General features: G+C 42.5%; 1 protein-coding gene across 3 annotated transcripts in view; it reads left to right on the forward strand.

Moving 5' to 3' along the window:
* SPAG9 (sperm associated antigen 9) overlaps positions 1–19,987 on the forward strand; it is a 157,152-nt gene that overhangs the window by 229 nt on the left and 136,936 nt on the right. The gene's annotated exons all lie outside the window — the stretch shown is intronic.

Here is a 19,987-nt window from a genome sequence, read left to right on the forward strand (position 1 = left end):
CTTTGGAAGCCGAGACAGGCTAGTGAGTGTCCTGAGATGGGGGAGACAAGGCCCCGGGAGGAAGCGGCAGCCTGGCAAGAGGGCATCTGGGGTTGGCCAAGGGCGGGGATTCCGGGGTGTCTGGTTGCTGCTTGTTGTTTAAGGAAGTTTCCGACCACCGTAGGATAGTCAGATGGCGGTTCAAACTTTTACCCTTGGGGAGGGGGACACTTCTGTCCTGCATATGTAACTTCCGCTGGTTCCAGTACCTTTCCAGGGGGCGGCTGCTGCTTTGGGAAGTTGGAGATCTCCCTCTTTCGGTCAGTTTCTTCTTGATGTTTTAATCCTGTTGAGGAGGAGGTCTTATTTTATGTTCTGTGTGCCTTGGTTGACACTTTGTCAACACTGAGATGTTGTGTAGCAGAGCTCCCTAACTATAGGGAGTGTACGGTTTTATTTTGTTGGTGTCTCACACCAAAGCATTCCTCCATATCAGGTGGTAACCTTGGACAGTTCCCTTCAAAAACCCTCTATTTATAAAAAGGGCTGAGGGGCGGGGTTGAGGAGGTGTAGGTGACTATTGGCAGCACTTGTCCCGTCTGAGTTTCCCTCTGAGACTGCAGTTTACAGGGCACTTGGCTGGCTGTTAACTTTGGCACCTGAGCAGTGACCTGGGTGCCCTCACCTCGAGTCTTGTAGACCTTTGGAGTTTTAGGGTTCAAGTGATAGGTCATGACTTCTTGAGCGTGACAAGGATTTTAGCTTTCAGTCTGCACTGGCGTTATTTTTGTGGAACTTACCTAAGGCAGGCAAAGTTTCCTATTTGTTTTTGTTTTCCGAGCACCCAGCACACCTGGCTAAATGCATGATGGTTGAAGGAGGCTATATAACTAATTATTGGGGGAATGACGGGTTATTTTTAAAAAATACTTGAATAATTTTTAGAATGTGAGGTTTGTTTAGTAGTGCATTTCCTTTTGAACCTGGGTTAAATAGTTCTTTTTCTTTCTTTTTTTTAAAACTTGGCTATATATCAGATGCCTTTGGGTAGGAAAAAAAATTAGCTTGACTATAATGATGATTTTGTTCTGATTTTGTGATCCAGTTTCTCAAAGGAATGTCATTGAATTTGCCAAACAAAATTGACTTTGTTTTAAAAGAAAAAAGACTTGAAAAATCAAATTATAGTTTATTAGCACTTTATAGGATAGAGATCAAGTGCTACTTCTGAGATGGCTTACTGTTTCTTCCTGCTTATACAGGCCCTTGCCAAATTGTTGATATGCATAGAAGGGACTGAGAAGTTAATCCTATAAATACACAGGTGAGGAGCAGGCTCAGAATGACCTTTCACCTCTGGTAAAAGAAGTGATCCCTCCAGCCTTAAACTTCTATCAGTCCATGTAAACATGGGGAAAATGCCAAGATCACACGTGCCAAGAAAGCCATCTGCTACAGGTTGCAGAATCAGAAAATAAAACTGACCAACTGCTAGACTCTGGGTTTTATATTAACTTCCTAAGTAAATGACTTTTTAAAAATAGATTATCCAATAAATTTCTTTGTAGTTTATACTTTTTCAGTCACATCTATAAATTCTCTATAGGGAAACCTTTGGGCAAAGGGCCATGACCTGAGAACAGAGAACATTGACGAAATGCTAGATGAGCCGGGTTCGGTGGCTCAGCCTGTAATCCCACGTCTTTGGGAGGCTGAGGTGAGTGGATTGCCTGAGCCCGCAGGTTCGAGACCTGCCTGGGCAGCGAGACCTCATCTCTACAATAAATCAAAAAATCAGCCGGGTGTGGTAGCGCATGCCTGTAATTCCGGCTACTTGAAAGGCTGAGGTGGAAGGATCGCCGAAGTCCAGCAGATCGAGGCTGTGGTGGCCGGGAGTGGCCACGGCACTCCAGTCTGGGCGACAGAGTGAGACTCCAACTCAAAAAAAAAAAAAAGAAATGCTAGATGAGCCAACTCCCAGACCACAAACCATCTCATTATCAGTCTTCATCTAAGATCATAAATCAAGGGTTGCCCAGTACCCAGAAATTCAGTCTCTCTTGGGCAAATATGCAGAGTGAATTCTGTGTTTAATTTTCTGGGAATGTTTTGTTTATGCCTTTAATATTGGGGACTAAGAGTCTGCAATTATGGCAAAAGTGCCACAGACTGTTTACAGCCAAAGTAATTTGAAAGCATAGAAATTATCTGTAAAGAGAGTGTAAAGTAAATTCTGAGCACCTTTGTGGAAATTTAGGAGGATGTGTAAGTGATGACGATGTTTTAGGAGTATGTGAGGTGCTATAATCTCTTGCTTGCAGGAATTCTCAGCAAGGAGTCAGAAATTTAATCTTTATTATAATGATGGAACTTAATTGGAATACCTTCTGTTTTTTTCTTTTTTTATTTGAATTTCTTGTGTGGAGTTAGTCTGCAGTTTTAGTGATTCTTTAAATACAGCCTAAAGGAGGGATACTTTTATTTTCTATTTCTTAAAAAAATTTTATATATTCAAATTTATATTGAGACAAGGTCTTGCCATGTTTTCCAGGCTGGTCTTGAACTCCTGGGCTCAAACCATCCTCTTACCTTGACCTCTTAAAGTGCTGGGATTACAGGCATGGGCCACTGGCCCAAGGGGGACTGATTTTAGGTAGATTTGGACTAGTTTCAAATGCTACTCAAGAAATCTGTCATCTTATCATCCGTCACTTTCCCCTTTGGGCTTTCTGTAACATACCTTTCCATTCCTTAACCAAGACCCATGCTGCTCCCTTACTCTAGAATGCTCTTCCCTCAGAGTTTCACCTGGCTATCTCCTCACTTTCTACTCTGCTTAAATTTCACTTTTTCTTTTTGTTTGTTTCTTTGAGTTGTAGTCTCACTCCATGGCCCAGGCTGGAGTGCAGTGGCACACTCATGGTCACCAGAGCCTCGACCTGCTGAACTCAGAAGATTCTTCCACCTCAGCCTTCCTTTTAAAATTTTTATTTATTTATTTATTTGTTTGTTTGTTTATTTATTTATTTATTTTAAGAAAGTAGGATTTATTAAGAGGACAGAAAAGCTCCCACAGTGGGAGGGCACCTGAGACAGTTGCTCCCAATTCATCTTTTCAAGTAGCTGGAACTACAGGCGTGCACCACCACACCCAGGTATTTTTTTGATTTATTGTAGAGATGAGGTCTCACCAAGTTGCCCAGGCTGGTCTCGAACCCCTGGACTGAGGCAATCCTCTCGCCTCCACCTCCCAAAGTGCTGGGATTACAGGTGTGAGCCACTACGCCTGGTTTAAATTCCGGTTTTTCAGCGAGACCTTCCTATCTACTCTATCCAGAAAAAGCCCTGTGAATCTTTGAATAATTTATTTTAAAATCTGACTTTTAAGTAGGCCAGGCACGGTGCTCACGCCTGTAATTCCAGCACTTTGGGAGACCAAAATGGGAGGATTGCTTGAACCCAGGAATTTGAGACCACCTGGGCAACATAACAAAATCTCACTTTTACAAAATGTAAAAAAATTAGCCAGGCATGGGGGTGTGTGCTTGTAGTCTCAGCTACTGAGGCAGAAGGGTTGCCTGAGCCCAGGATGTCAAGGCTGCTTGGAGCTGTGATTGTGCCACTGTACTCCAGCCTAAGCAACAGAGTGAGACCCCGGGTTGGGGAAAAAAAAGTATATATGTATATATATATATGTATATATCAGTGACTTTTAAAAATAAATATCCAGATAGAAAATCATTTGGAAAATTTGAAAAAATGTTATTCCTGAGTATCTTAGTGTTTTTTTATGTTTTGTTTGTGTAAGTTCTGATTCTTCTAAACTGGCATGATTTGCCTTAACTAAAAAAAAAAAAAAAAAAAAACTTAAGGCCGGGCATGGTGGCTTATGCCTATAATCCCAGCACTTTGGGAGGCCGAGGTGAAAGGATTGCCTGAGCCCAGGGGTTCAGGACCAGCCTGGGCAACTTGGCAAGACCTCATATCTACAATAAATCAAAAAATTAGCCGGGCATGGTGGCAGCTGTAGTCCCAGCTACTCGGGAGGTCTCGAGGCTGTGGTGGTAGTGATCGTGCCACCGCACTCTAGCCTGGGCGACAGAGTGAGACTGAGACTCAAAAAAAACTTACTTGAAAAGTAGCACTTGAGTTCAAAAAGCCTTTTTCTCAGGAATTTAGTTCTGAGTGATTCTGTGGGTCTTGTTTCTTATCATTGTTATTCTGGAAGTGAGAGTTTATTTAGCATCAGTGGATGGAGAGAGATTGCACATAACAGTGAAGATACAGACCAGGTGCAGTGGCTTACACTGAATACTTTGGGAGGCTGAGATGGAAGGACAGCTTGAGGCCAGGAATTAAAGACCAGTCTGACCTACATAGAGAGACCCTGTGTCTACTCTCCCCTCCCCCCCCCAATTTAAAAATTAGCTGGGCACGGTTGTGTATTTCTGTAGTTCCAGCTACTCAGGAGGCTGAGGCAGGAGGATCACTTGAAATCTAGAGGCTGCAGGAAGCCATGGTTGCACCACTGCACTCCAGCCTGAGTATCTCAAAAAAAAAATTCATTCTCAGAATAAGGGAGTTGAAAAAAAAATAATGTGCCATCTCCATTTTTTCTTCCCTGCCTCCTTTTGTGATACAAACATATATGAAGAGAATGGTGTGAAGAGAGAATATCTTTGCTGGGAACAGATTTTGTGACTGTAATTTTGTGACTGCTTTTCTGTGGCTTTTTGCTTTAAAAATAGGATGATTAAATGCAGAGGTGAGAGATACTACTGAGAAGTTTCATATTAATTTTTTTACAACGAGTCAGCACTTAAAGCAGTAACAAAATTGTTTTTTATTTTATTATTTTATTTTTTTGAGTTGGAGTCTCATTCTGTCACTCAGCCTGGGGGGCAATGACACACTCCTGGTCACCGCAGTCTCAACCTGCTGGGCTCGGCCTTCCAAGTAGCTGGAACTACAGGCATACACCACCACTCCTAGCTAATTTTTTGATTTATACTAGAGATGAGGTCTTGCCAGGTTGGCCAGGCTGGTCTTGAACCCGTGGGCTCAGGCAGTCTTCTCACCTCGGCCTCCCAAAGTGCTGGGATTATAGTAGTGAGCCACCGCGCCCGGCAAAATTGTTTTTTATGAAGTTCTTGTCTTTGGAAGTATATGAACATGGGAGCAATAAGATTCATGGGCAGGAAAACAGGCATTGACATTCATTGTTCTTTTTTTTTTTTTCTGAGTTGGAGTCTCACTCTGTCGCCCAGACTGGAGTGCAGTGGTCGCTCCTGGCCACCGCAGCCTCACCTGCTGGGCACCGGCGATCCTTCTGTCTCAGCCTTCCAAGTAGCTGGAACCACAGGCGTGCGCTACCACGCCTGGCTAATTTTTGATTTATGGTAGAGATGAGGTCTTGCCAAGTTGCCCAGGTGGGTATCGAACCCGCGGGCTCAGGCAGTCCACTCACCTCAGCCTCCCAAAGACGCGGGATTACAGGCTGAGCCACTGAGCCCGGCTTCATTGTTCTCTTATTGATACTATAGTTCTCATTCCTTCATAAAAAATTAATCAAAACTTGAAGTGCATTTTGATTTGTTTGCAAAGTAATCGACAGTGGTTAATATCCTTAATAAACATTAAAAGGAGAAAAATTGAAGTCTTTTCACTGACTTTTGTGACTTTTTATCCAGTGACAAGAATGAAGGAGTAATTTTGCATACTTAGAAGTTAAAATTGGTGGTAGTTATGATTTAGGAAGTTACAAAACAGAAATCCCACTTTTACTTCACCATGAAGTTTAATTTGTTCCCTTCACCCCCACAATCACATGTTATTTAAATTAGTAAGTGTGACAGTTCTTCCGATTGTCAGCCTTAATTCTCTCAGCTCTAGAGCCCTAAATAAGTGAATTTTGCTCCTTTTAGGTCTCACTTCACTAAAGTGGACTGGCAGGTGAGGATAGTTCTGTCATAGGCATAGGTAACTTTCAGTAAAGAATGAGTTGCTGGCCCATGGAGCCTTAACATTGGAATTTACATGTTTGCGTTTACATGATTCTTATTAAAGTTTTCAAACTCATTTTAAAAATGCAACCCCTCTGTGCTACCTGTTCATTGGCTTTTGAATACCAGTGTCTTGTGGTATCTTTAGTGGACTAGTGCTCTTTGGTCCAAGAATTGACTGAGGTACTGACTTAATTATCTTGGTTCAGCTAGAAAAACAGCAGTTTTGGAATGTTAGGTCTGAATTTATTCATTTTAATGTAAGTTTTACAATGCTCAGAATACATTCCAGTGTGTCTTTGATCTGTGTATTCTCTAAATTATTATTATTATTATTATTATTACTTTAGTTGGAGTCTCACTCTGTCACCTAGACTAGAGTGCAGTGGCCGCTCCCGGCCACCACAGCCTTGACCTGCTGGGCTCTGGAGATCTGCCTCAGCCTTCCGAGTAGCGGGAACTACAAGCGTGCACTACCACACCCGGCTCATTTTTGATTTATTGTGGAGATGAGGTCTCGCCAAGTTACCCAGGCGGGTCTTGAACCCGCGGGATCAGGCAGTCCACTCACCTCAGCCTCCCAAAGGCGTGGGATTACAGGCTGAGCCACCGAGCCCGGCTTCTCTAAATTATTTTTAACACAAAGCTTATTCATTAAAAAACCCACTTTATATTTTTAAAAACATATATTTTTGTATTTTTTAAAATGCCATTGTTTTTTCTTGCTGAGCCAATTGAATAAGCTTCACACTGCTCCTAGTCAGACTATGTGCTCCTACCCTTCTTCTAGGCACTTACTGAGATGAACAATCTGATTTCTTGTGTGTGTGTATGGATGTGTAGCATGTGTGATTGTTGCCTTTTGAAATTATAATCTGTTGTTAACCATTGTTTAACTCTTAAGACATATCATCCATTTAGTTAATTTCAGAAATTTATTTTCTTTTTTTTTTGAGTCGGGATCTTACTTTGTCTCTCAGGCTGGAGTGCAATGGCATGATCACAGCTCACTGCAGCCTCAACCTTCTGGGCTCAGGTGATCTTCCTATCTCAGCCTCCCAAGTAGCTGGAACAATAGGCATACGCCACCACACCCGGCTAATGTTTTAATATTTTTGTGGAGATAAGGTCTCAGGAGATAAGGTCTCACTGTTTCCTAGGCTGGTCTTGAACTCCTGTGCCCAAGTGATCCATCTGCCTCAGCCTCCCAAATTGTTGGGATTACAGGCATGAGCCACCGTGCCCAGCCTGTATCTACATGAGATACCATAATGTGTCTGTGTTGTAGTGACATTTATGCTTTCACTTAGTTAAAATCACAAAAGAGAATACCAAATTGGGTGTTGTATCTAACAGGTACCTTTCATCAGAGAGTGGATTAGTGCTCACTAGATTGCTGGAGTGTATACTCTAGGTCACACATCCTAGAGACTAGGCTGGGCATGGTGGCTCAGCCCTGTAATCCTAGCACTTTGGGAGGCCAAGGAGGAAAGATTGTTTGAGGCCAGGAATTGGAGATCAGCCTGGGCAACAAAGTGAGACCCGATTTCTACAAAATATTTAAAAAAGGATAGAGACTAGAGATTTTTGCTTCTTGTAATTGTTAGCTTATCTTTAACTACATGCTGCATACTTAAATCATACCGAGCTTTGGGTTCCCAGGAGAACTGGCATAGAACCTAGCCAAGTATGTTCTTTTGTTTCGTTGACTAACGACTGGGTTATTTTATTTTATTTTTAGAGATAGGGTCTTTCTCTGTTGCCCAGACTAGAGTACAGTGGCACAATACTAGCGCACTGCAGCCTCAAATTCCTGGGCTCGAGCTATCCTCCCACCTCTGCCTCTTGAGTAGCTAGGAGTGCGGTGCATACCACCATCCAAGGCTAATTTTTGTATTTTTTTTTGTTGAGATGCAGTCTTGTTATGTTGCCCAGGCTAGTCTTGAACTCTTGGCCTCAAGTGGTCTGCCTGCCTTGTCCTCCTGAAGTGCTGGAATTACTGGCATAAACCATTATGCCTGGCCAACTTAGTTATTTTAAGACACCTTTTTTGCTCTGCTCAGCATGAATAATGAATACAGCTGTTACTAAATAAATTATTATATTGAGGTCAGAAATATCAACATAGACCTAGTTTAATAATTTATGTAATGTATGTATTCAGAATGCTGGTATTTAGAAATGTATGTATATAAATTCTGTTTTACCTTTCTAAATCTTGGCCAGTGATATTCTGTTATTGGTTTGAATATAACAGCGTTTATTTTCTTAGGAATATATGGTGTTTTATTTTATTTTATTTTTTCTTTTATTTTCTTAGGCATATACAGTGTGTTCTTTTCTTTCTTTCTTTCTTTCTTTTTTTGAGTTGGAGTCTCACTCTGTCGCCCAGACTGGAGTGCAGCGGCACGCTCCCGGTCACCACAGCCTCCACTTGCTGGGCTCCAGCGATCCTTCCAACTCAGCCTTCCAAGTAGCTGGAACTACAGGCATGTGCTACCAAGTCCAGCAAATTTTTTTTGATTTATTGTAGAGGCGAGGTTTCGCCAAGTTTCCCGGGTGGGTCTCAAACCCGCGGGCTCAGGCAGTCCACTCACCTCGGTCTCCCAAAGTGCTGGGATTACAGGCTGAGCCACCAAGCCTGGCCCAGTGTTTTATTTTCTTAGGATTCCATTGTTTAGTGGTTGGGCATAATAGGCACAACCAAAAATGTTTGAACTGAACCATGAGAATTACATATTAAGCAATATGATAGAGAAGTGTTGAAGTTAAGGTTGTAGAATTATTACTTTTTGTTTGTTTGTTTTTTGTTTTTTTTTTTGTTTTTTGAGTTGGAGTCTCACTCTGTCACCCAGACTGGAGTGCAGTGGCTGCTCCCAGCCACCGCAGCCTTGACCTGCTGGGCTCCGGCGATCTTTCCGCCTCAGCCTTCCAAGTAGCTGGAACTACAGGTGCGCGCTACCACGCCCAGCTAATTTTTTATTTTATTGTAGAGATGAGGTCTCACCAATTTGCCCAGGTGGGTCTCGAACCTGCGGGCTCAGGCAATCCACTCACCTCAGCCTCCCAAAGTGCTGGGATTACAGGCTGAGCCACAAAGCCCGGCTACTTATTATTATTTTTTTTAAATAAGAGTCTCATTCTGTCACTCAGGGTGGAATGTAGTGGCACACTTATGACCACTGCAACCTCAACCTGCTGGTCTCAGGTGATCCTTCCCCCTCAGCCTTTTAAATAGCTGGAACCACAGGCATGTGCCACCATGCCTGGCTAATTTTTTTTTTTTTTAAAGAAAGTAGGATTTATTGAGAGGATAGAAAAGCTCCCACAGTGGGAGGGGACCCAAAGGGATTGCCCCAATTTTTTTTTTTTTTTTTTTTTTGAGTTGATGTCTCACTCTGTCGCCCAGGCTAGAGTGCAGTGCATGGTCACGGCCACCGCAGCTTCAACCTAGTGGGCTCAGGTGATCCTTCCACTTCAGCCTTCCAAGTAACTGGAACTACAGGCGCACACAATCATGCCTAGCTAGTTTTTTTGACTTATTGTAAAGATGAGGTCTCACCAAGTTGCCCAGGCTGGTCCTAAACTCCTGGGCTCAGGCAATCTTCTTGCCTCCGCCTCTCAAAGTGCTGAGATTACAGGCTTGAGCCACTGCGCCCGGCCCTAGATTTCTTATGATTAGGAACTTTATGATATAGTTTATTTCTGAAAGGTTAGTCAGGTTTTTCAATATATTTTGCCTCAGCTTTTATTAGGAAAATTTCAAACATACAGAAAAATTAAAATATTGGTTATCTGTATACCCACCAGCTAGAGTCAGTCATTGTTTTGTTTGTATATATGTGGATGTGTGGGTGTGAGTGTGGATGTGCTTATACACACACACACACACATATATACACATATTTTTAAATTGCTGAACCATTTGAAAGTAACTTGCAGACATTATGACACTTCACTCCATAGTCCTTTTATTTTTTTATTTTTATTATTTTTTTTGAGTTGGAGTCTCACTCTGTCACCCAGACTGGAGTGCAGTGGTCGCTCCCGGCCACCGCAGCCTCAACCTGCTGGGCTCTGGCGATCCTTCCGCCTCAGCCTTCCAAGTAGCTGTAACTACAGGCACGCGCTACCATGCCCAGCTAATTTTTTTTGATTTATTGTAGAGATGAGGTCTTGCCAAGTTGCCCAGGTGGGTCTTGAACCCGCGGGCTCAGGCAATCCACTCACCTCAGCCTCCCAAAGGCGCAGGATTACAGGCTGAGCCACTGAGCCCGGCTAGTCCTTTTATTTTTTAGTTGGGGTCTCACTCTGTCACCCAGGCTGGAGTGTAGTGTCATGATCACAGGTCACTGCAGCCTTGACCTCCTGGGTCCTGGGCTCAGGCAGTCCTACCTCAGCCTCCTGAGTACCTGGGACTACAGGCGAACCATTTGAAAGTAAATTGCAGACATTATGACACTTAGCTCCTCAATTTTTCCCACATTTATCTTAAGAATGAGAGTATTTCTTTCATATAACCACACTATTATTTATATTTAAGAACATTTTCTATTATTATCTAATATTGCATTTGAATTATTTACTTTTTTAGAGACAAGGTCTCACTCTGTTGCCTGGGCTGGAGTTGAACTCCTGGACTCAAGCAGTCCTCCAGCCTCAGCCTCCCAAGTATCTAGGACTATATAGGCTCTTGTCATTGTGCCCAGCTTCCATTTGAATTAATTTTAAAGACATAGTATATGTCAGTTATTTTTATTTATTTATTTATTTGTTTTGTTTGAGTAGATGTCTCACTTGTCGCCTAGGATGGAGTGCAGTGGCACAATCATGGCTCACTGCAGCCTTGACTTCCCGAGCTCAGATGATTCTCCTGCCTCAGCCTCCCAAGAAACCGGGACTATAGGCACATGCCACCATGCCTGGCTAATTTTGAAATTTTTTATAGAGACAAGGTCTCACTATGTTGCTTAAGCTGGTCTCAAACTTCTGGGCTCAAGAGAGCCTCCTACCTTGGCCTCCCAAAGTGCTGTGATTACAGGTATGAGTCACCACGCCTGGCCTGTGTCAGTTATTATAGAAATAAATAATTTGTTAATATTTTTATAATGAATTAATGTAAAATATCTGGAAAGGAGGAAATGATTGCTCATAGTTTAGCTACTTTTCTATAAGAAATTTAAATTTGTATAAAAATGAGTTAAAATTAGTTTTGTTTTAAAATTATAGCATACATATTTTATGAATGTTTTTCTTCCTTTGAAATTTTGAGAAACTGATCCTACCTTTAGTGTTTTCCCTGGTAACATTTGTTTCTGACTGCTTACCTGATCCACTAGGGCTATAGAACCTGAGAAATTTTTTTACTTGTAATGTGAAGTCTTGCAGATAAGATTTCCTCTAGGGGATAGCCCTAGAATTTTTTTGTGATTTGGATTCTGTTATTGCCCTTTAAAATGCTGTTTTTGAGCCGGGCTCGGTGGCTCAGCCTGTAATCCTGCGCCTTTGGGAGACTGAGGTGAGTGGATTGCCTGAGCCCGCGGGTTCGAGACCCGCCTGGGCAGCGAGACTCATCTCTACAATAAATCAAAAAATCAGCCGGGCGTGGTAGCGCATGCCTATAATTCTGGCTACTCGGAAGGCTGAGGCGGAAGGATCGCCGGAGCCCAGCAGGTCGAGGCTGCGGTGGCCGGGAGCGGCTGCTGCACTCCAGTCTGGGCGACAGAGTGAGACTCCTACTCAAAAAAAATAAATAAATAAAAATAAATAAAATGCTGTTTTTGGCTTGACGCAGTGGCTCACACTTGTAATCCCATCACTTTGGGGGACTGAGGTGAGAGGATTTTCTGAGCCCACGGGTTCAAAACTACCCTGGGCAACTTGGCAAGATCTCATCTCTACAATAAATCAGAAAATTAGCTGGGCGTGGTGATGTATTCCTGTGGTTCCAGTTACTTGGAAGGCTGAGGTGGAAGGATCCCCTGAGCCTAGGAGGTCACAGCTGCGGTGACCATGAGTGTGCCACTGGGCTCCAGCCTAGATGACAGAGTGAGACTCTGACTCAGAAAAAAAAAATTTTCACTTGTTCTTCCTGCATTTTTTTATAGAGCTGGACAGGAACTTCATGACTTTCTAATTCCACCTTATCCCATTCCCATAGGTAGATGGAAAGATAAACAGACACATAGATGCTCATAAAGAACACGTATTTATTAGGCCAGGCACTGTTCTAGGCTCTGGGAATGTAGCCACAAACACAACAGAAAAGGAGGAAGATAACTTCTGCTTTCTTGGAGTTTATATTATAATAAAGAGGAAGCAAGCCAGTTAATTACAGGTTGTGATAGATGCCAGGCAGCAAATAAACAGGATGATGGATAAAGACTAAAGAGGCAGGTACTGTAGATGAAACAAGTTTATAAGAGGCTAAGCTTTATTTTTCAAGCTACTGGAAAATAAAAAGAAAAGAAAAGGCTAAGCTGCTCATGCACATAATTTTGTTGTTGTTGTTAGTAGAATCTTTTTATTCAGAAAAAAAACAAAAAAGTCTTCCAACCACACACACAAAGGATATGGGTAGGGAGAAGTGTCAGTCCATCCAGCCCCAGTCCCCAGCCCATGTGATTTTGGCAGCAGTAAGGGGTGTGGGATAATGGCCCCCAAAATAAAAATGGTGTATGTGTGTTTGGGAATGGGTGCAAAAGCTGTGGGGCGTGGTGGGAAGGGAAGGGTACAGACGAGGTCGGTACTGGGAATGCTGAAGTTGGGAAGTTATTTCATAACATTTTTTTGAGTGGGAGTCTCACTTTGTCACCCAGGGTGGAGTGCAGTAGCACACTGCTCACAGCCACCACAGCCTCAACCTGCTGGGCTCAGGCAATCCTTTCACCTCAGCCTTCCAAATAGCTAGAACTACAGGCGTGTGCCACCACACCCAGCTGATTTTTTTTTTGTAGTAGAGGCGAGGTCTTGACATGTTGCCCAGGATGGTCTTGAACCCGTGGGCTCAGGCAATCCTTTTGCCTTTGCCTCTCAAAGTGCTGGGATTACAGGCAGGAGCCACTGCACCTGGCCCTCATAACATTTCTTATTGATCAAACTGCTGTGGACATTTTTGCCCACCAGCAGGGCTAGTGTCTTGGCAGTCATGGTGACAGTGATGTTGAAGGTGGGGGCTCTGCCAGTGCTCTTGGTGTGAAGATCCGTGGTAAATTCCCCATCCTGCAGCACTGAGTCCTGGATCCCAGAACATTTCTGTTCCCAAGTGTCAGCCCATTCATGAAAAAACTTGACTGATCTTTGCCAACCAGGATACCAACCTCAGCTGGTGCAGCAAGGATCTCATGTAGCAAATGATTTATCTTATAATTATTTAGATCTGAAACTTCAGACATATATTCAGAGTGTCTCCTACTCATTATTCATGAATGTTCAGAAAAGTGAACATAAATGCTTTTCTTCTGTTTTCTGTCTTATTCCTTCACACTCTTTTTTTTTTTCTTTTTGAGTTGGAGTCTCACTCTGTCGCCCAGACTGGAGTGCAGTGGCCGCTCTTGGCCACTGCAGCCTCGACTTGCTGGGCTCCGGCGATCCTTCCGCCTCAGCCTTCCGAGTGGCCGGAATTACAGGCACGCGCTACCACGCCCAGCTGATTTTTTGATTTATTGTAGAGATGAGGTCTCGTCTGACCAGGCAGGTCTCGAACCCGCGGGCTCAGGCAATCCACTCACCTCAGCCTCCCAAAGGCGCGTGGGATTACAGGCTGAGCCACCGAGCCTCGCTCCTTCACACTCTTGACTTCTCAGCAATGTTTGACTCTTTTGATCACTCCTTCCTTTGAGAAACATTGTAGTTAGTTATATGACTTTAAAACTTCTTGGTTTTCCTTTTATCTAATGACCCTCTGCTGATTCCTCTTCCTCACATGAGAGTTAGTGTTCTTTGGTATTTCTTCTAAGCTCCTTTAGTTTTCACTCTGCACACTGCCTCACAGGTATTATCCATTCCTGGGGATTTAATTACCATCTGTTGATTATTCCAAAACGTATGACTCATTTATTTATTAGATCTTTATATTGGGTTTCAACTATGTAGCTGTTACTCTGTGCATTGGGGACATAGTGGTGTGTAAAACAGACAGGGTCCTTCCTCATGGAACTGACAACCTACTAACCTTAAGGCCAGGTCTGTCTAAAATTTTAGATCCATATTATCATTGTTTTGTTTGTTTGTTTTTGAGTTGAGTTCTCACTCTGTTGCTCAGGATGAAGTGCAGTGGCACAATTGTGATTTACCACTGCCTCGACCTCCTGGTCTCAGGAGATTCACCCACCTCAGCTGCGACTATAGGCGTGAGCTACAATGCCTGGCTAATTTTTTTATTTTTGTAGATACAAGGTCTTGCTAAATTGCCCAGGTTCGTCTTGAACTCCTGAGCTCAAGAATCCTCCTGCCTCAGCTTCTCAAAGTGCTGGAATTACAGGCATGAGCCACCATGCCTGGCCCATATTACATTGTTTATGGTACATGAATATTTCCCAGCGTTTCAAAAGTGAACTACTCTTCAAAGCCTGCTTCTCTTTTGTTCCCTGTCATAGTGAGGGATACCACCATCTAACTGGCCAGAAATCTGGTCACCATTCCTAACTCTGTCCCTCATCCCCATTGCTACTTTCCTTTGTTTTTAACTTTTATATATCTCTGGGATCTCTTCTTTTTTTTTAATTAAAAAAATTTTTTTTGGTAGAGATGGGGTCTTGCTATGTTGCTCATGCTGGTCTTGAACTCCTGGCCTCAAGCTATCCTGCTTTAGCTTCCCAAAGCTCTGGAATTACAGGTCTGAGCTACCACGCCTGGCCTACTTCTTTTTGAATCCATTTCTACTACTTGGTACAGGCTCCCAGTGTCTCTCATCCTAATGTGAACTCCATAGATCTGGAACATTGTGTCATTTACCACTCTAGTCCAGTAGCTAGCACATAGGAAGTACCAGGTGAATATTTATGAGTAGATGAATGGACAGCTGAACCTGTCTTACAATTGATCTTTCCGCTTCCAGTGTTGCCAACCAAAGTGGAAATCTGACCAGACCAGTTCCAAGTTAAAAGCCCTTAGTGGCTCTGTCTAAAGTTCTTTAAATGACTGAAGTTCCTAACATACAAGACCTTATGATCTGGCTTCTCTTATCTTGTCAGTCTCATCTGTTCCTTTTTGAACCACTTTGTTTGTGTTGGAAAAAAGTGTTCTCTCCAGGCCTTCATGAAAGCCATCCCTGTGCTTTGCACTCTTTCTCTTCTGTTGCCTGACTAATTGTATTCATCTTCCAGGTTTCAGGTCTGGAAAGCCTTTTGTGAACCCCCAAGTATGGATCTGGCACACTTGATATCCCTCCCACAGCATACCGTCTCTCCCCTCTCATTAGCACTTCCAGTGCTGTGTCAAACTTACCTATTGCTTTTATCCCCCACCAAACTACTGGGATGCAGTAGGTACTTCATAGATATTTGTTGGTTGGAAGAATGAATGTGCTAAAGGTCAAATTGCTGAGCCTAACCCTTTAATGCTCTCTTTGTGCATTCAAGCTATTGTTCTTACTGTTGGTGCCAAGTTATGCTAAAACTTCCAAAAAGTTTTTCAGTAAGTCCTTTCACTTTCATGTATACAAAAAAACCATGGCCGGGCTTGGTGGCTCAGCCTGTAATCCCAGCACTTTGAGAGGCTGAGGTGAGTGGATTGCCTGAACCTGCGGGTTCGAGACCTGCCTGGGCAACTTGGCGAGACTTCATTTCTACAATAAATAAAAAATTAGCCAGGTATGGTAGCCGGGTGTGGTAGCGCGCGCCTGTAGTTCCGCTACTTGGAAGACTGAGGCGGAAGGATCGCCGGAGCCCAGCAGATCGAGGCTGTGGTGGCCGGGAGAAACTTACCTACGTTATCTTGTGCATAGAATTCTACAGATATTTATTCATTAAAAAAATTGAAATATTCAGATTATTGGAATTGCTGTCAGAAATATTGGAATTAAAACTGGAGCAGTGGCATTTGCCTATAGTCTCAGCTATTTGGAAGGCTGAGGTGGAAAGATTACTTGAGCCTAGGAGTAAAGGCTGTAGTGTGCTATGATCATGCCATTGTACTCCATCCTGGGTGACAGAGCGAGACCTCATCTCTAAAAATAATAATAGTAAAAGGTGTATTGTAGGAATTCTGTGTTTGCAAGAGTTGGACTAAGTGATTTTAAAAGTCCTTTTTGCATCATGATTCTCTAATTATTTTATACTTAATAGTGACTCTGTTGTATTTTTTTTTTTTCTTTTTTTTTAGTAGGAGTCTCACTCTGTTGCCCAGGCTGGAGTGGAGTGGCATGCTTACGGCCACTGTAGCCTCAACTTGCTGGGCTCAGGCTATCCTTCCACCTCAGCTTCCGAGTAGCTGGAACTACAGGTGCACACCACCACGTCCAGCTAATTTTTTTAAAAAATTTATTGTAGAAATGAGGTCTCGCCAAGTTTCCCAGGCTGGTCTCAAACCGTGGGCTCAGGCAATCCTCTCACCTCAGCCTCCCAAAGTGCTGGGATTATAGGCATGAGCCACCGCACCTGGCCTCTTTGTTGTATTTTTATTCACTTGAGTCATGAATATTTGTTTCTGAGTTACTGGTTGTTGAGAAGTAAGTTGGTCTTTGTTAATACATTTTCCACGTAAATGAAGATTAAGTGCCAAAACTTACTTTTAACTGTTTACCTAACACTTACGTTAGACATTTCTAATTAGGATTCAGCTGTACCCAGCCTATAGTAGCAAAGAAAATGGTTAGTAAAATGACATTTATTTCTTATTTTGTATTGAAATAATAAATTGCTAATATCTGAGAATAGTGATCTAATTCAGAGATTCCCAGCCCTGGGTCATGGACTGGTACCAGTCTGTGGCCTGTTAAACCAGGCCACACGGTGGGAGATAACCGGTGGGCAAGCAAGTGAAGCTTCATCTGTATTTATAGCCGCCCCCATAACTGGTATTACCACCTGTGCTCCACCTGCTATCAGATTGGTGGCAGCATTAGATTCTCATATTGTGAACCGCACCCGTGAGGGATCTAGGTTTCATGCTGCTTATGAGAATCTAAAGCCTGATGATCTGAGATGGAGCTGAGGCGGTGATGCTAGTGCTGGGGAGCGGCTGCAAATACAGATGGACATTAGCAGTGAGATTTGCCTGCAGAGACCATAATAAATCAATTGCTTGCAGATTCATATCAAAACCCTATCCGGGCAACCCCCTCAGGTCCCCTCCCACTATGGGAGCATTTCTGTCCTCTTAATAAATCCTGCTTTCTAAAAACAAACAAACAAAAAACCCTCTCCGTAAGTGGCAAGTGAGTTGACGTACTTCAGTTGTACTGCTGCATCTGGTGACAGGCTTTAGGTCAGAATCCAACACTTATTTTAGTTTGCATGTGGCCTACCCATTATTTTATTTACCACTAGTGTCTGTGCCTCTTTTTTTTTTATGGTGAGTTGTGTAATTATTTCGTTTTATATTACAATGTAATATAATAGAAATGAAGTGCACAATAAATGTTATGTGCTTCCATCATCCTAAAACCATGCCCCCTGCCCCCCTGTCCGTGGAAAAATTGTCTTCCATGAAACCAGTTCCTGATGCCAGAAAGGTTGGGAACCGCTGATCTAAACAACATTTATTTGTGAAAAAAACACATGTTCTGAAGAATAAGCATTTCCTTTTGGGGCATTGAAATCTATATTGGTTAAATGCCTTTTCTAGGTTATTTTGGTATAAATCACATTTCTAATTTTAATTATCAAATTCTCAATTTGAATTTTCTTTCAGTTACTTGTTCTAGCCTCATTTTTTTTTTTTTTTTTTGGTCACTGCTACCAATTCAAAAACAAATGCCTTTTAAAAAGTTAAACAGGTTGCACAAAAGTATGGAATCAAACCAGACTTTTGTAAGACCAGAAGGGTAAGTTTTAACAATTGTTTGTCTATAGTTCTACTGTGAAACTAGTCCACCTGAACTTGTGATTTGGGAAACATTTGACAGAAATTACTCATTTGTGGCTTTGTTTAGTTTTAACTTGTTAAAGAATACTTTTATGTTGGGATAAGAATGTAATCAGTAATTTGCTCAATTTTAATCATGCTTAACCTATCTGAGGACTGGGAATTGAACAGAGGTTTCTGAACAGCTAAAATAAATGTCTCAAGCATTAAAGTTCAGAGTCTTGGCTTATTGAAGAAATATTTAAAGGCAAAGTACTAATTATTTACTCTTATTTTAAGTAAAATAATTTCTTAACCCTCAACAGGTTATAGACAGCAATTAAAGGTAAACACTATTAGAAGTCAGTACTTAATACACAACAGGTGGCAGACGTCTCTGAAGTAGAGCACTGAAAGCTACAAAAAGCAATGTTGTGCAGTGGCCAAGGACAATGTGGTCAGATTGCCTTAGTTCATATCCTGGCTCTATTACTTTCTAGCTATGTAACCATTGGCAGTTTCTTCATCTGTAAATATGGGATAATAACACAGGTTGAGTATCCCATATCTGAAATGCGTGGGACCAGAAATGTTTGAGATTTCAGACATTTTCAAACCAGAATTCAGTCATTTTGGAATATTCACATATACATAATGAAATATCTTGGAGATAGGCCCAAGTCTAAATACAAAATTCAGCTGGAGGTGGTGACTCATGCCTGTAATACCCGCACTTTCAGAGGCCAATACAGGATGATTGCTTGAGCCCAGGAGTTCAAGACTAGCCTGAACAACATGGCCAGACCTTGTTTCTACAAAAAATAAAAAAATTAGTTGGCCATGGTGGCTCACCCCTGTAGTTCTAGCAACTCAGGAGGCTGAGGTGGAAGGATCGCCTGAGCCCAGGAGGTCCAGGCTGCGGTGAGCTGTGATTGTGCCACTGTACTTCAGTCTGGGTAACACAGTGAGACTACACTCAAAAAAGAAAAAAATCACAAATTTCACTTATGTTTCATATGCATCTAGCCTGAAGGTAATGTTATAAAATATTTAAATAATTTTGTGCATGAAACAAAGTTTGTGTACATGAGGTCAGGTATGGAATTTTCCACTTGTGATGTCCTGTCACCGCTCAGAAAGTTCGGATTTTGGAGCACTTTGGCTTTCAATTTTTTGATTTTTTGTTTTTTATTTCTGTGAGGAACAGCAGATAGAAAGATTTCAACATTTAAATTAGGGACGCCGAACCTGTAGTGATAACCTCATAGGGTTGTTGTGAGGATTAAAGAAAATGAGTTTTTCAATTTCAGGTATTTGGTTAGTAAGAACTAAATTTTACCTATATGTCTGATATCTACCCACCTGACTTTAATTTTTTTATTTTTTTGAATTGGAGTCTCACTCTGTCGCCCAGACTGGAGTGCAGTGGCCGCTCCCAGCCACCGCAGCCTCAACCTGCTGGGCTCCGGCGATCCTTCCGCTTCAGCTTCCGGGTAGCCGGAATTACAGCCACGTGCTACCATGCCCGGCTGAATTTTTGATTTATTGTAGAGATGAGGTCTCGCCAAGTTGCCCAGGTGAGTCTAGAACCCGCAGGCTCAGGCAATCCACTCACCTCAGCCTCCCAAAGCACTGGGATTATAGGCTGAGCCACTGAGCCCCGCTTGACTTTTTATCCTAATAATTCACTTATAAAACAGAGGTGAATTAAATGCTTTTAGCCAGCATGGGACCCTGGTCCTGCCCTTGAGGGACTCATGGTTCATTAGGCAGCTCATGTAAAATAATAACTAGACTACCTTATGTAAGTGTTCTACACAAGTGCTGTATGATAAGGTACTAAATGGCTAACTTGACCTGGGGAATGGCTTTGAAGAGAAGAGGTGACTAGTTCATGTGTCACAGCCAAAGTACCAGAAGCTTGAAAGTGTGTGTTAGTGGGGCTCGGTGGCTCAGCCTGTAATCCCGCGCTTTGGGAGGCTGAGGTGAGTGGATTGCCT

The sequence above is a fragment of the Carlito syrichta genome, unplaced genomic scaffold, assembly GCF_000164805.1.
Source record: "Carlito syrichta isolate Samal-C Ts95f unplaced genomic scaffold, Tarsius_syrichta-2.0.1 Scaffold304743, whole genome shotgun sequence".
NCBI classification, from domain to species: domain Eukaryota; kingdom Metazoa; phylum Chordata; class Mammalia; order Primates; family Tarsiidae; genus Carlito; species Carlito syrichta.